Source organism: Protopterus annectens, chromosome 3.part1, assembly GCF_019279795.1.
Source record: "Protopterus annectens isolate FY-2018-M chromosome 3.part1, PAN1.0, whole genome shotgun sequence".
Classification (NCBI taxonomy): domain Eukaryota; kingdom Metazoa; phylum Chordata; order Ceratodontiformes; family Protopteridae; genus Protopterus; species Protopterus annectens.
Window position 1 is genome coordinate 1,471,727,081 of NC_056732.1, and position 15,021 is coordinate 1,471,742,101.

Genomic DNA, 15,021 nt, shown 5'->3' on the forward strand with positions numbered 1-15,021 from the left:
TGACTCACAGATAGAACCCACAGTGTAAAAGTAGCTGACTCCAAGTCAGACTACCGACCAGTCACAAGTGGAGTCCCACAGGGTTCAGTCCTCAGTCCTCTCCTGTTTGATATCTATTTCTCTGAAGTCCAGAGCAAAAGGAAAGGACTCTGACTGACAAAGTTAGCAGACAATTGCAAGTTGGGAGCTATTATTAACTCCCCAGATGATGTTGGCATCCTACAGAAAGGCCTCACTGAGACCAGTGACTGGTGCCAGAACCATGGCCTTAAGCTCAATTCCAAAAAATGTGTCATCATCCCCTTTGGGAAATTCCCATTTCCCATGAATTGCCACATCGATGGTAGTCCACTGAACACAGAAGGCATTATAAAAGATCTTGGAACACAGGTTGACAGCAACCTTCTTTTAACCACCACATTGCCACTGTGGTCAGAAAGTCCTTCTATATGGGACATCTCATTCCTAAGGGTTTTGCATCCAGAAAGAAAGAGGTCATCATCTCCTTCTACTCTTTCCACACCGCATTAGGCCAGTCATCGAGTACAATGCCCCATTTGGCATGTGCCTCACTAGACACCTGCAACAACTGGAGAGGCCACAAAAGTACCTCACAAGGAGGACCCTGGGCCTTAAACACTTGTCCTATATGGACAGACTCAAAAAACTACAACTATTCTCTGTGTCATATCGCCTGCTTAGAGGCAATCTCTGCTTGACTTAGAAAGCCATGTCTGACACAACTCTGTTAGAAATGCTATATCTAAAGAAATCCCAATCCCTGTGCACCACACGCTCCAGATACCTCAACCTCATTACCACAATCGACAGATTGTGCTGGAGGGACAGGTTCATAACACAGAGACTGCCCATGCTATGGAATAGACTTTCCATACATGTCAAACAGAGCACCTCACTGGCCCTCTTCAAGAGAAATCTTGATGAGTGGATGGGAAACAAAAAATTCACCCGGGGATCATTCCAGTGGCTCTACTCAACAGAGGCACTGGGAACTAAGGTTGGGTGGCACGATGCCAGGGTAATCCTATGGGCTAGGCTTGTAAAGGCTCCAGGGCCATTAGCGTAGTACACACCTATGAAACTATACATTTATTACACTTCCCCAGCCTCTTTGATATAATACCTACAGTTTTCCCTGATGTTTGTGTAGCTGATACATTAGTCACTACTTTACCTGCCATTGATTTACAGCTGATAGTAATTCTCGGCCACCTTTAACCTAAAACCTGTAGTTTTCATTCACATTACTGACAGAACTATGTTTTGCTTCAGGATCTAATAGCAGAGCACCACATGTTTGAACACTTTAGATTTTCTGATTGGTTTACTTTCTTGGCTCCTCCTGATAAGTTGTGTTGAGTTGCACTCTCTCAGGGTTTTCAATCAAGTCTCTAAACATTATGATAAACACTGAACAGTGAGAAAAAAGGTGCATTAATTTTGGCATCCTCACGGCATTCCAAATGGTGTTTTTCATCAAAAAATGGAATAAAAAGCTGCTATGAGCTGTGCTCAGTGCACTGCCATCACTGGACTCACTCTATTGTGGGATGTCTTTGCAAGAGCTTTCTTTTCTGTATAAGAAGACTTGCTAAATCAAACTGGGCTTAGTACTCTAATTTTGTGTCTGTGGTAATTGATGATAAGTGCAGTTAAGACACTCTGAGCTGCAGTAAATTGCACCGAGCTCAAGAAAACCAATTCTTAATTGTGTACCTAAACTGATGAACTCAGCTAGTTCCACTTTCTGAAATTCTTTGTCCCTGTATCTTAGAATCAAACCAACCAGTATCCCCAAAAAGTTATAGGCACCCTCACCCGAACATCACACCTGTCAAAATCATGGACCAGCACTCCCATACAATTTCTGTATTCAGCCTGATTCAGTTGGGTACCTAGAGATAATGTAGGAATTGTCTCATGCTGTCTGATGATCACCTATTAGTCAAACAGCATAATGCAGTTATGTGAGAAATGTATTTATATAATGTCTTTGGAGGCCAGAATTCACACACATATAACCAAGACATCAGGATCAACAGCAGTACATCACACAGCACAACTCACCATGCCATTCATACAACATATAAGTCATCATATGCTGAGTCTAAAGTCCAAATTGCTTAAACCACAAAGACCTCCAAAACTGAGCATACACATTAAATACCCTCTGAAACACTCTCAGACTACAATACCTAATGTGAAGAAATTAAACATTGTCATTTGTGCTAGCATGTCTAACTGAGGGTTTTGTACATACATTTCAGATTAACCTGTGTATTATATTCCAGCATGACAAGCTATGATATTGTAAATAAGTTCTTACATGTTGATTTATAATCTGTTTATACATAATGTTTTAAAGACTAGACCAGTGTTCCTTTACATTTCTTAGTGTGCATATTTGTGAAGAAGATTCTAAATGCAGAATGTCTCAGAATCAGCTGATCTGCAGATAATGTCATTGGAATGTTGACAGTTGCTATGTGTTACTGTCACAGGCTGAAAGACAGGAAGGAACTTTGGTGAACAGTTGTTGGTTGATTGTCAAAATATGAAATGAAAATTAGAACTAACAGTTGTGACAGTTAAACTAGTCTATAAAAGAGCCTGATGAAGACAGTTTTATTAGTTGTTGTCAGTTAACAGCCAGTTACAGTTGTTAGTTGCCAGATGCAGTTGTTCAAAGGTGTACTGTGCAGTGGCTACCTAAAAAAAACTCACCCAAAACTGCAAGCATGGCTTTGCTTTGTTGTAATAATTTGGTTTGCATAAGGGACAATGTTCTTTAATTAGATACGAAAATTATAAGTAATCAGTTCGAGTTTTTCTAAATGTTGGATTTCTATCCTACAGCTTTGATTTCATTTTCCTGTTGATTGAGTTCTGTTTGTTTATTGGAAATTACTGTTTTATATTTTCAATCATTTTGCTAATTATTAAATGCTTTTATTAACTTACATTGTGGCTGGTCAATCAGTGTTTTCCTTAGTGATTTGAGAGTGCTTATACCTGCTTTGATAAATTCCTGGGCCACTCCGAAAGCCTGGCTGCTTTAGGTCATTTGCTATCATTTGTTTTAATATCTAATTTTCATAATTGGACACCCCTTTAAAAGGGCATGTAGGCTCTCTGATTGGTGGCAGTGGGTTACAGTATTATTTTGGGGAAGCGGCATAGCTGGAAATATGTGTCATGCTTTCTCAGAAGTATTTGGATGTCTGAGATTTAATGTATTTAAGTGTGAGTGTATCAGAGGGCTTAAACTGGAACACAGTGTGTAATACGGAGTTACATTATGGGTGGACAGAAATATACATTCCAGTCCCAGGTTAAAGAGCGTGTTCTTATTATGCTCTTAGGGTGAAATTGTGAAATATTACTCCTATTTAAGGGATGGTCTCAGACTGGAGTCAGTAGTGAGGATTGGAGCTCCTTAGTTACTGACCCAGGATAGTAAAGGACATCACATTATTGTTCGTAGTCTGGTGGGGTATTGACCAGACGTCACACCTACCACCTCACATAGCATTTGAAGTCCCAAATTCTTGCATGCTAAACCTATAAGGCAGACAGCTACCCTACAAATATTCTTGCCATCAGGGACCCCATTTTAAGACATACAAATGTACCTCTTACTAGACTGAGCATGGAAAGAGTTATGATCAGTTGCTAGTCTGGTACCAAGATCCATCAGATCATGCATGCCCTCAAGTCTATGAACAGCAAGTACCAGTATGAGCCTGTTTCAGTATGTGACAAACGGAAATGCTGCCAGCCCAGCTAGCTGGAATTTTGTAAATAATTATATATCACTTGAAAATATTAATATGCTTTATATAGAAATGTGATACTGCCAGCCCAGCTATCTGGAATTTTGTAAATAATTATATGTCATTTGTGAATATTAATATGATCCATATGCTTGTCTTACAAATGTAAGAGAACTATATATGTGGATATTAAACTACTGGTGCAAAAGTGTGTGTTGAACTGTATGTTATGTACTGAACCTCAAGAAAGTAACCACAGTGTACCCTGCTGGAAAAGAGCAGAAATGTGTATAAACTATATACCTGTGAAGATGTGTGTTTTATTGGTAGAAGTTGGAACATACAGAGTTAACTTGCAAAACTTCAAGAAAATAAGTTGAAATTGTTTACAACTGTGCTGTAAAAGTTAGTTAATGGAAAGAGACAGGCTGTCTAGAGCTAGTGGGTTTTCTATTGTCTTGCAACAGAAATAATTACTAGGTTTAAAATGTAAAAGTGTTTAACTGTTTTACGACTTCCAGTTCTAGGCAATCTTCTGAGATATATGTATTTCTCACACAGAGATGCTAAAAATTCTGTTGGTATCTGTTAGCCTGGAAACTGAAGGCAGGTGACAAATAGTGATGCCATCCAGCTGATGCAGCAGGAATGTTTTGATATTAATTTGGGAACTCCCTCAGAGACTGTGCATGTTGTATTTGTCTTTGGACCTGGAAACATCAATCTTCAGCACTTCTGCCTTGCTAATAGTAAGTAACTAGGGAAACGTATCTTTCAGATATAGATAAGAATATAGTAAGATTAGCTTAGATGTTTTCTGTATTTATCTGAGATTGTCCTGCAATTTTGTTTTAAAGTATTTCTTGTTATTCTGAACTCTGTAGTCACTGTGCTGAGTTACTGAATATTGTCTTATTCTTAAATTCACAGGTTCATAGGTATGTACTAGGCTAATGGCTCTGCAGCCTTTACAAGCCTAGCCTATAGGATTACCCTGGCAGTGTGCCACCCAACAATAGTTCCTCTTTTATTATTTATTTTTAAATATATTCAAACCTTTTAATTGTGGCTGATTTGTTTAGAGATATTTAAGCTCTTAGATTACTTGCATATGTATCTGGTGACACTGTTTAGGCCATAACTAAATAGCCTTGGCCTTGGTCACACTTACCATTTGGATAATAGTAACATTACACAGTAGGATTGGGCACCCTTGGTAAGGGCCTTAGAGTAGCTGATAAGTAGTGGTTGGTGGCAATGATAACTACCTTATAGTCTGGGCAGATGAGGGCATAGCTAGTAGACCTGTGCCAGCCTTCCCCAGGAGTACCTCTGTGTTTGTATATCAATCAAATCTCAAAGTGTGTGTGTGTGTGTGTGTGTGTGTGTGTGTGTGTGTGTGTGTGTGTGTGTGTGTGTGTGTGTGTGTGTGTGTGTATATGTGTGTGTGTCAGCTACTTGGGCAGGGATATGAAGCACTGTTTGGGCAGAGAGCATGCTGGAGGTTTTACCTTCACTATTCAGCTGAGATCTTAACCCTATAGTTGTGCCAGTGGGGAGTCTTATTGGGGATCTGAAGAAAGAGGCAGAAACCAGCCCCTGACTGACTGTGATCTCTATGTGCTCTTAAGGGAAATTGTACTTTACTGTATGTGCACTTGTCATTCTGCCAATGTGTTCATCCCTTACTGGTATTAGTGGTGAGGATTAAGGCTCCTTGATTACTGGGCCAGTGCAGGGGCATCACATATTAATTGTTTGGCAGTGATGGGATACCCACATCACATATTAATTGTTTGACAGTGGTGGGATAGCCACATCACATATTAATTGGTTGACTATGGTGAGACAGCCACATCACATATTAATTGGCTTGTAGTGGTGTGGATATTGAATTTCTGTAGCCTATGTACAGTGATCACTGAAGGTGTTTGTACTCTCAGTCAGGCACACAGTGAACATTCAGAGTTCATATCATTTTTTTTGTTATCTTAGTTAGTCAGGGAGATCAGGCAACCATGTCAGCGGAGGAGTATGGCAAGCTGACAAGTAGTCGGTTCGCTGAGATGTGCCAGGCTAAAGGACTGGCACATGCCAACCTGACTAATGCAGACATGATTGCAGCTTTAGTCACAGCTGCATTACAGAATAGCAACCAGGAAGGCAACAGACTGGCTGTGGAGATGTACAACTCTTAGAAATACACAGCTCAACCTTTCCACAGAGGACTTAAAAATCCTTCTGGAGTTAAAGAGAATTGAGCTAGAGGCCAAGTGTTTGTAAATAGAAGCAGCAGAGAGACTGAGACATCTTGAGGCTGAGGAAAATGAGAAATTGCAATGCCTGGAAGCTGAGGAGAAAGAAAGGCAGGGCAACATGAAAAGGAGATACTGACTCTTCGCCAGAGTCATGGAGGTAATGGGGAAGGGAGTAACTGAACCCCAGAAGCAACAAAGGTCAGTAAATCTCTTCCACAATTTACAGAGGGGGATAATTTTAATAGTTTCATTCATATGTTTGAGACGGTATGTAAACAGTATAATGTTGACCAAGGACTCTGGGTACAGTTCTTGACCCCCTTACTCCACAGTAAAGCTGTAACTGTTATCTCCAAATTGTCTAATACTGATTGTTTAAATTATAATGCTGTAAAGAACTGTTTGCTAGAATGTTTTAAGTTAACACCTAGGCTTAAAGAAAAACAGTTTTGTGAGCATAGACGCAAGGCAGATGAACGTGTGTGTGAATATGATGCTGAACTAAGCACTTATTTTCATAGGTGGGTGAGTGGATGTCAGGTCACCTCTTTGAAGGGCTGGCAGACCTTTTGGTGAGGGAACAAGCCCTTAGCATTTTACCTGAGGACACAAGAATCTGGTTAGCTGATAGACAATGCACTACTGTAGATGAGTTTGAGGAAGAAGGGAGACCTATACCTAGCAAGCAGGGTATCACTGCACAGGAAAGGGACACCCAGTGCTACTCATGGGTCAAAGGGAACCCATGGTGAACAGCCTAGATTGTCCCAACAGAGTCTGCCAGTAGCAGGGGAAGCCACTAGTTCAGGTACACATCCAGTACCAACAGTTAAACATTTTAAATGAAACCAGTGGGGTCATGGAGCATATAGTTGTTCACGGAGGCAAGGTGGGGAACAAAAAGGTGGGAAAGCCAGCAAGTGGAAATGAAAAATGTCAACAGTAGTTTGTCTTGAGACAACAAGGGTACCAAACTACCATGAGCGGTTATATCCTATCTTACTGAATGGGAAAGAGGCCATGGCTAAGAGAGGCCTGCAATGATTACAGAGGAGCACTACTTTCTTGAGCAGTCTACTCCAGTCAGAACTTTAGGAGGAACCCCATTTTAAATACCTTTGGCTAGGGTTCAGCTTGACCTGGGGGATGGAAAAGGAAGCCAGCAAGTAGGTGTGTTTGAGGATAGCCCTGCAGATGTCCTGATAGGGAATGGTTTTGATAATGCAGTACTGTGTGTTCATGCAGTTACATGCAGCCAGGCTTGGAGACAAGCATGTGGGTCTGGTAACATGGGGGAGACCCAGAGAGACCACATATGTGCAGCTAGGACTGGTAAGGTAGTTACTTCTGGGAGGGAGTTACCCTGTAGCAGTGAGACTGAAAGTGAACTACAGCTACTTGTGGGTACTGATGTTCCCTTGGGCAGAGTGACTGCAAAGGCAGAGGTGAGTCGTAGTACCCAGGCTGACAGTGAGGCACCACTGTCAGAGGATACCAGACTTCCTGTGGAAGAGAAGCTGGGAAGGGTTACAAAGAGAGAGAGGTGAGACAGGCTCAGCTCTCATACCCTACATTACAAGGCCTGAGGGAGGTAGCTAGTTAGGCACCTGATTTTCAAGGGAAGGGGGAATCTGTATACTGGGACAAAGGGTTACTGCATAGAGAGTGGACCTCTGTAGGAGGACTAGAGGGTGAGAGAATACAACAGTTGGTAGTGCCCAGATCCTACCATCTGGCACTTCTAGCCATAGCCCATGATATTCCCTTTGCAGGTCATATGAGCATAAAGCATACAAAAATATGTATTATGCAGAACTTTTATTGTCCTGAGATTTCCAGAGATGTAACAGGGTACTACAGAACTTGTGAGCAGCGCAAAAAGGTAGGCAAGGCAGGAGATGAGGTGAAAGCTCCTTTATGCCTTTGCCTGTGATGGAGGAGCCATTTCAGAGGGTAGCTATGGATATTGTGGGGCCTCTGAATACTCCAAGTTCACAGGGAAAAAGTATATCCTAATGGTAGTAGATTTTGCTACCAGATACTCTGAGGCAGTGGCTCTGTCCTCCATTAAGGCAGAAAAGGTGGCAAATGCTTTATTAGACATTTTCAGCAGGGTAGGTTTCCCAAAAGAAATACTGACAGATAATAATGACAAATAATGACAGAGGTGCCAATTTCATGTCAGATCGGCTGGCTTGTCTATGGAAGTACTGTGGGGTAAAGCACCTAAAGACCACCCCTACCATCCCAAGACTAATGGTCTTGTTAAGAGGTTAAACTCTAAACTCAAGACGATGCTACAGGCATTTTCAGACCAGTTTAAGAGAGACTGGGACAAATATTTGCCCCATCTGTTGTCTGCTTACAGAGAGGTTCTCCAGGAATCCACAAGTTTTTTACCCTTTGAGTTGTTGTATGGGTATAGGGTGAGGGGACCTCTAGATCTGATTCGAGATGAGTGGGACGAGTGTGAATCCAACAAGGAGTCTGTTGTGGCATATGTCCTAAACCTCAGAACAAGGCTCAGGGAACTCATGGGCTTGGCCCAGGAGAACCTGGTAGAATCCCAACAGCAGAAAAGGTTCTGGTATGACAGGAATGCTTAAGCTAGAGAGTATGCTGTAGGGCAACAGGTAATGGTTCTCATTCCTGTCAGACACAACAAGCTGCAGGCAGCTTGGGAGGGACCCTAAAAGGTGGTAAGGAAGGTCAGTAATGTTAACTACATGGTAGAACTGCTAGGCAGGAGGCAGGGGCACAAATTGTACCATGTTAGCATGAAGAAACCTTACCATGATAGGGATGCCCTTGTGCTAAGTATTGGCAATAGGAGGTAGGAGGAGTCTGCGGGGAATGTATGGCTACAGGGAGCCAGCCAGGAAAAGCTCAGATTAATATGGTGAAGCCTAGGGTTGCAGTCATATCATGGGACTGTGCAGCACAGTACTGGGGTCAGCAATGCCAAGGCAGCTGGAATCTCAAGACAGAGAATGGGGTAAGGTATTCCCAGATAGGCTGAACTCCCCCCAAAGTTTCTCAAGGGTAACTTGAAAAACTAGCTTGAGTTCTCGTGGCAGGGAGAAGTGTGACAAACCGAAATGCTGCCAGCCCAGCTAGCTGGAATTGTGCAAATAATTATATGTCGCTTGAAAATATTAATATGATTTACATAGAAATGTGACACTGCCAGACCAGCTATCGGGAATTTTGGAAATATCATATGTCATTTGTGAATATTAATATGATCCACATGCTTGTCTTACAAACTTAAGAGAACTATATGTTATGTGGATATTAAACTACTGGCACAGAAGTGTTTGTTGAACTATATGTCATGAACTGAGCTTCAAGAATGTAAACACAGTGTACCCTGCTGGAAAACAGCAGAAATTAGTATAAACTATATACCTTTGCAGATGTATATTTTAATGGTAGAAGTTGGAACATACAGAGTTAACTTGCAAACGTCAAGAAAATAGGTTGAAATTGTTTACGACTGTGCTATAAAAGTTAGTTAATGCAAAGAGACAGGATTGAGGTTGCTCGATTACGGGGCCTGCAAATATTGACCTGCAAATATTGGCCAAGACATTCTCCACTATCATAATGCCTTTTTTAGGCAATGCCAACCATCAAAGGAAAATATAAAGGTGATATTCATCAATGGTAGGAGCCTAAACAAAAAACTCCACTCCCTACAAGACCTCCTCACAAGGGTGTATACAGAAGCCTGCTTGGTGACTGCAACATAGTTTAAACTGGTAGAGAGCACTCCTACAGTGAAGTCTGTAATGCCTTCCACACATTTAGACCAACTACTATACCCAAGGGTAAAAAAAGGTTGAGGTGTCTCAGTGTTTATTCAGAAGTCTTGCATCCATACTGGTTAAACTGCATGATGCAATAGAACTTCTTCATGTCCAATTTACCAATTTACCAAATTATTAGGATGCGTGCCATTATGGGTAAAGGTCTAAATGACAAAGTTTGTATTAAACGTGTATTAATTAATAAGCCACTATGCAGATAATATGCTTTTTGATAATATGTTTCTGGTATATATTTTTATATTTGACTGCCTGCACTTTTTAAAAAGTTGTTTTTTGTTTAAATAAATTGCTTAACTGTTGTAGGCTACACGCTAAAGTGCGATAGCCTTTTCTGATCGCTTGTTGTCATTTAAAGCCATTTTAAGTGTACTTTTTACTGTTTTTGCCTTATCTTTTCAAAAAAAATACATTTCTTGTTTCCCGCCTTTCTAAGCTAGTATAGTCCAGTTTTCAGGCTAGTGCTGAATTCAGGGCTGTGTTACAAGTTTCTGAGTTGCCCATACCTTACTTGAATAGAGGGAAGTTTCTCTGTTCACCTGTGAGAGAGGGGAACTTTGAGCAGCCATCTGTCCCTGAAGGAGTGGTTCCATCCCAGAAGTTAGTAGTTTAAAAAATGCGTTGCACGGTTTTGTGCGCTGGGCAGCACTGGTTAGCTAGGGTTAAATTATTCCCGGCTCCACGAAGTCTCCTCTTCAGTTTTTCACTTGAAACTAGTCTAACTCTCAACCTAAGCACTCAAAAAGCATCCTACAGTCCAGCACTTGCTCAAACCTAATAGCAAGCACTAATATACCCCGACACTTGACTGCCCAGCAGGGCAAGGCTCTTTATCCACCCCTCACCAACCAAGTGACTAAGCAGCTCACCCTACTACTCAGGCATGACCAAAGGGCAACTTCAGGTGTACTCTCCAGTCCAGCTGGTGAATCTGGTTATCCTGAGGCAATGTTACAACTGCCTCATGTACACAGACAGCCCTCTCCTCCTACCACAAAACACTAATATATGTGAGAGATGCAATTATACAGCCAAACTGGAGGCTAAGGTATCTCCACCCAAGACTGGAACAGACAGTCATGAGGAGAAGGTTAACACTTGCACCACACCTGCAGCCTCACATAGACCTACTAAACCAGCACTGGCAAAAAATACCCATAAATACACAAAATCATACTCAGAGGCTCTAAATAAAAAACCTGCAAAAGCATCAGAGAGCTCCAAAGCAGACACCCACAAAACCTGCACCTCCCGTCACAAACCAGACAACACATAAAACACAAAATCAATGTGCCACACAATCACAGCCCTTAAGGCGAAATAACATACCTAACACATTAGTAATAGGTGACTCAGTAGTCAGGCACACTGACGCCCCACTCACTATGCTGGACAAGGAGAAGATTACTGTTAGCTGCCTGTCGGGAGCCAGAATCCGCCACATAACACAAGCACTCAGGTCACTCCAGAACAAGTACAAATATGACTCTGTCATTGTTCATGTTGGTGTGAATGACCTGAACTGTACCTCCCTGGACTACATGAAAAGAGACATGGAAGAGCTCTCTGATCATGTAGCCCAGGCGGGTATGACCCTAACCCTGGGTAGCATCCTGCCCTCACCAAGAATGATACCGCAGTATAAAGAAAAAATGATCAATTTCAAAAATTGGCTAAGCTTCTGGTGTCATTCAAAGGGGATCCAGTGTCTGTCAGGCTGGGATGACATGCTCGACAAGCCATGTTGCTTCGCAAGAGATGGCTTGCATCTGTCACCCCTTGGCTTTCGAATACTGGCCAAGGCTCTTGCTGTCCCCATAGTGCCTTTCTTAGGCAAGGCTCAAAATTCAAACCCACCTCCGTAAACAGCCCAAGTAAAAAAATGAGGGTTATGCTACTCAACGCCAGGAGTTTAAATCTCAGAATGCATGCGCTCGAAGCACTCCTAAGTATGGAGAACGTCAACATCTGTGCAGTAACTGAAACCTGGTTCAAGGTTCCAGAGAGCACTCCAGCGCTACTGGGCTACAACTCATACCACACAATTCGGCCACAGAACACGGACCGAAAAACAATAGGAGGGGGTGTATCCATATTCATCAAGGATACCCACACCTCCAGGTTAGTGGCACAGCATGATACCTCTGAGATCATCCATGTGCAACTAACATTGGGCAAATCTGCAATGCAAATTGTGGCCTGCTACAGATCACCCTCCCTGACCCAGGACCACCACTCCACCTTTCTGGAGACACTGGAAAACATGAAGGTCCTACTGAACACCCTGATCTTGGGAGATTTCAATTATCCTACCATTAACTGGGAAAACTACTTGAGTACAAACTGCCAGGCTCAGCGCTTCCTGGAATTTATCAACTCAAATGCCCTGGATCAGCTGGTAACCTCCCCTGCCAGAGGCCACAACATACTGGACCTGGTCATCACCAACATGGGTGACAGGTGCTCTGTACTGGAGGTCAACCCATCACTGGTTAGATCAGACCATAAACTAATCACCCTGGATGTCCACACCCCACCACCACCCCCAACCAAGGAAACCACAGTGAAAAACTTTTCTAAAGCAAACTTCACCTTACTTAAGGCATAGGTGGTAAGATTCACAGCCCCCACGCTAAAGGATAACATTGCCCAAGATGCAGAATCCTTTACAATTGCACTCTATGAGCACCTACAAGGATGCATGAATCATGCCATCCCTAGCAAAACCAAGACTCACTCCCCTAAGAGAAGGAAACCAGTCTGGTGGACCCCTGCCATAAACAGGTTATACAACAAAAGGAGGAAACTAGTTCAGAAAAAAAGCAAATCCCAAGAAGGAAAGACATCCCTAATCAGTATCAGTAAGAAACTAAGGTCCCTCATAAAATCATCCAAGGCTAACTTCGAAAGAAAAATAGCCAAGGATTCGAAAGATAACCACAAAGCCTTTTTTAGCTATGTCAAGAATCTAAGTGGCAATTCACAGATATGCTCTGAGATAGTGTAAAATAGCACAAAATATACTGAACCTACTGATATTGCCAACATACTGGCAGATAGATTCAGTGCAAACTTCACCTCTCTCTCACCTTCAAAAGGGCCCACAACAATACCAGAAAAGTGTAGTGTCCCGGAAATCACAGAAGCACAGGTGAAAACAGCCCTTTCAAAAGCCAAAAACACAGCATCAATGGGGCCAGATGGTGTCCCGGGCTGCGTCTTGCACAAACTACAGAACAAACTAACACCCCATCTAAACACACTGTTCAACCTCAGCCTCTCCACAGGCTACATGCCCATAGAATGGTGCACTGGTTATTCTGTTCCACAAAGGAGGGGCCACAACTGACCCCGGTAACTATCACCCAATAAACCTGACTAGCCTGGTCTGCAAGGCTATGGAGCGCATCATCATGGAATTCATTAACAAAGACATTGGGAACCTCCAAACACTTGACCCGACCCAGTCCGGCTTTGTTAAGGGCAGATCATGCCTACTAAACCTGGTTGACTTCTTTGAGACAGTTACCAAGGCCATAGATGAGGGAAAGGTGGTTCACACAGCCTACCTTGATCTCGCCAAGGTGTTTGACACCATTCCTCACTCTGGTATTATAGAAAAACTCACCAACCTGAACATAAACCCCTACGTCACAAGATGGGTCACCAACTGGCTTACAGACACGGTAAGAATAGTGGGCTCCAGGTCTGACTCTAAACCAGTCACAAGTGGTGTCCTGCAAAGCTCGGTTCTGGGACCCCTACTGTTCGACATATATTTCTCATAAGTACAGGCAAACACAGGAGGACTATGGCTAACAAGTTCGATGATGACTGCAAACTGGGAGCCATAATTGACTCTCCAGGTGACACGGACATCCTCCATCCTCCGGGATGACTATGCATTTTTTGGCATTTAGCTTGAGGCCATGACTTTGACACCAGGTGTCTGTCTCAGTAAGGCCTTAAGCTAAATGCCAAAAAATGCATAGTCATCCTGTTTGGGAAAAACAAAACACCCATGAATTACCACATAGGCGGCAGCCCCCTTAATATAGAAGAGGTAATAAGAGATCTGGGGACCCATGTAGATAGTAATCTCTCCTTTGACAATCATATTGCCAAAGTAGTTAGGAAATCCTTCTATGTGGCCCATCTAATTACTAAGGGGTTTGCATCTAGAAATAAAGAGGTTATAGTACCCCTCTACTCGTCACTCATCAGACCCATCATAGAGTATAATGCCCAATTTGGGATGTACCTCACAAGACACTTCCAACAGCTTGAAAGACCACAAAAGCACCTCACCAAGAGGATTACTGGCCTCAAACATATGTCCTATGCAGCCCGACTGAAAAAACCCTGGCTGTACTCAGTGGCATATCGCTTACTCAGAAGTGATCCCTGCCTGACTTACAAAGCCATGTCCAAAAAAATATACACAAATCCTCCACTTCTTCACCAAAGAAACATGTAGAATACCAAAGGAGAACACCAACTGCTGCAATACTAATTTTAAAAAAATTAGTATTGCAGCAGTTGGTGTTCTCCTTTGGTAAAGCCATGTCCAACTCAGAATTGATGGACATGCTCCACATAAAGAAATCCAAGTCACTGCGAGCCACGCACTCTAGTGAGCTAAACCTCAGCACAACAATAAATAGAACATGTTGGAGGGATAGATTCCTGTCACAGAGACTCCCCATGCTTTGGAACAAAATTCCTAACTACATTAGGCAGAGCCCCTCACTAACACTCTTCAAGAGAAGCCTTGATGAGTGGATGGGTAACAGAAAATACACCCCTGGGATCACTTCATTGGCTCTGCTTGACAGAAGCTCAGTTAATTAATCAATAGGGGGGCGAAAGCCGACACACTCTGGCTAGGCTTATAAATGCCCTCGGGCAGATAGCCTAGTACCTACCTATGAACCTATGAACTTATATATTTTCGATATATTTTTACCCTATTTTAAATGATACCTTGTAATTAATAGATAATGTTTTGATGTTAATTTATTTATCTTTTTATTTAGTGCTATTACTTTAAGTTAATAGTATTTAGGCCAATTGTTTTAATTGGAAACTGGCTTTAATTGGCTGATGCTATTTTAAAAAACAGTGTGTAATGTATTGAGTTGT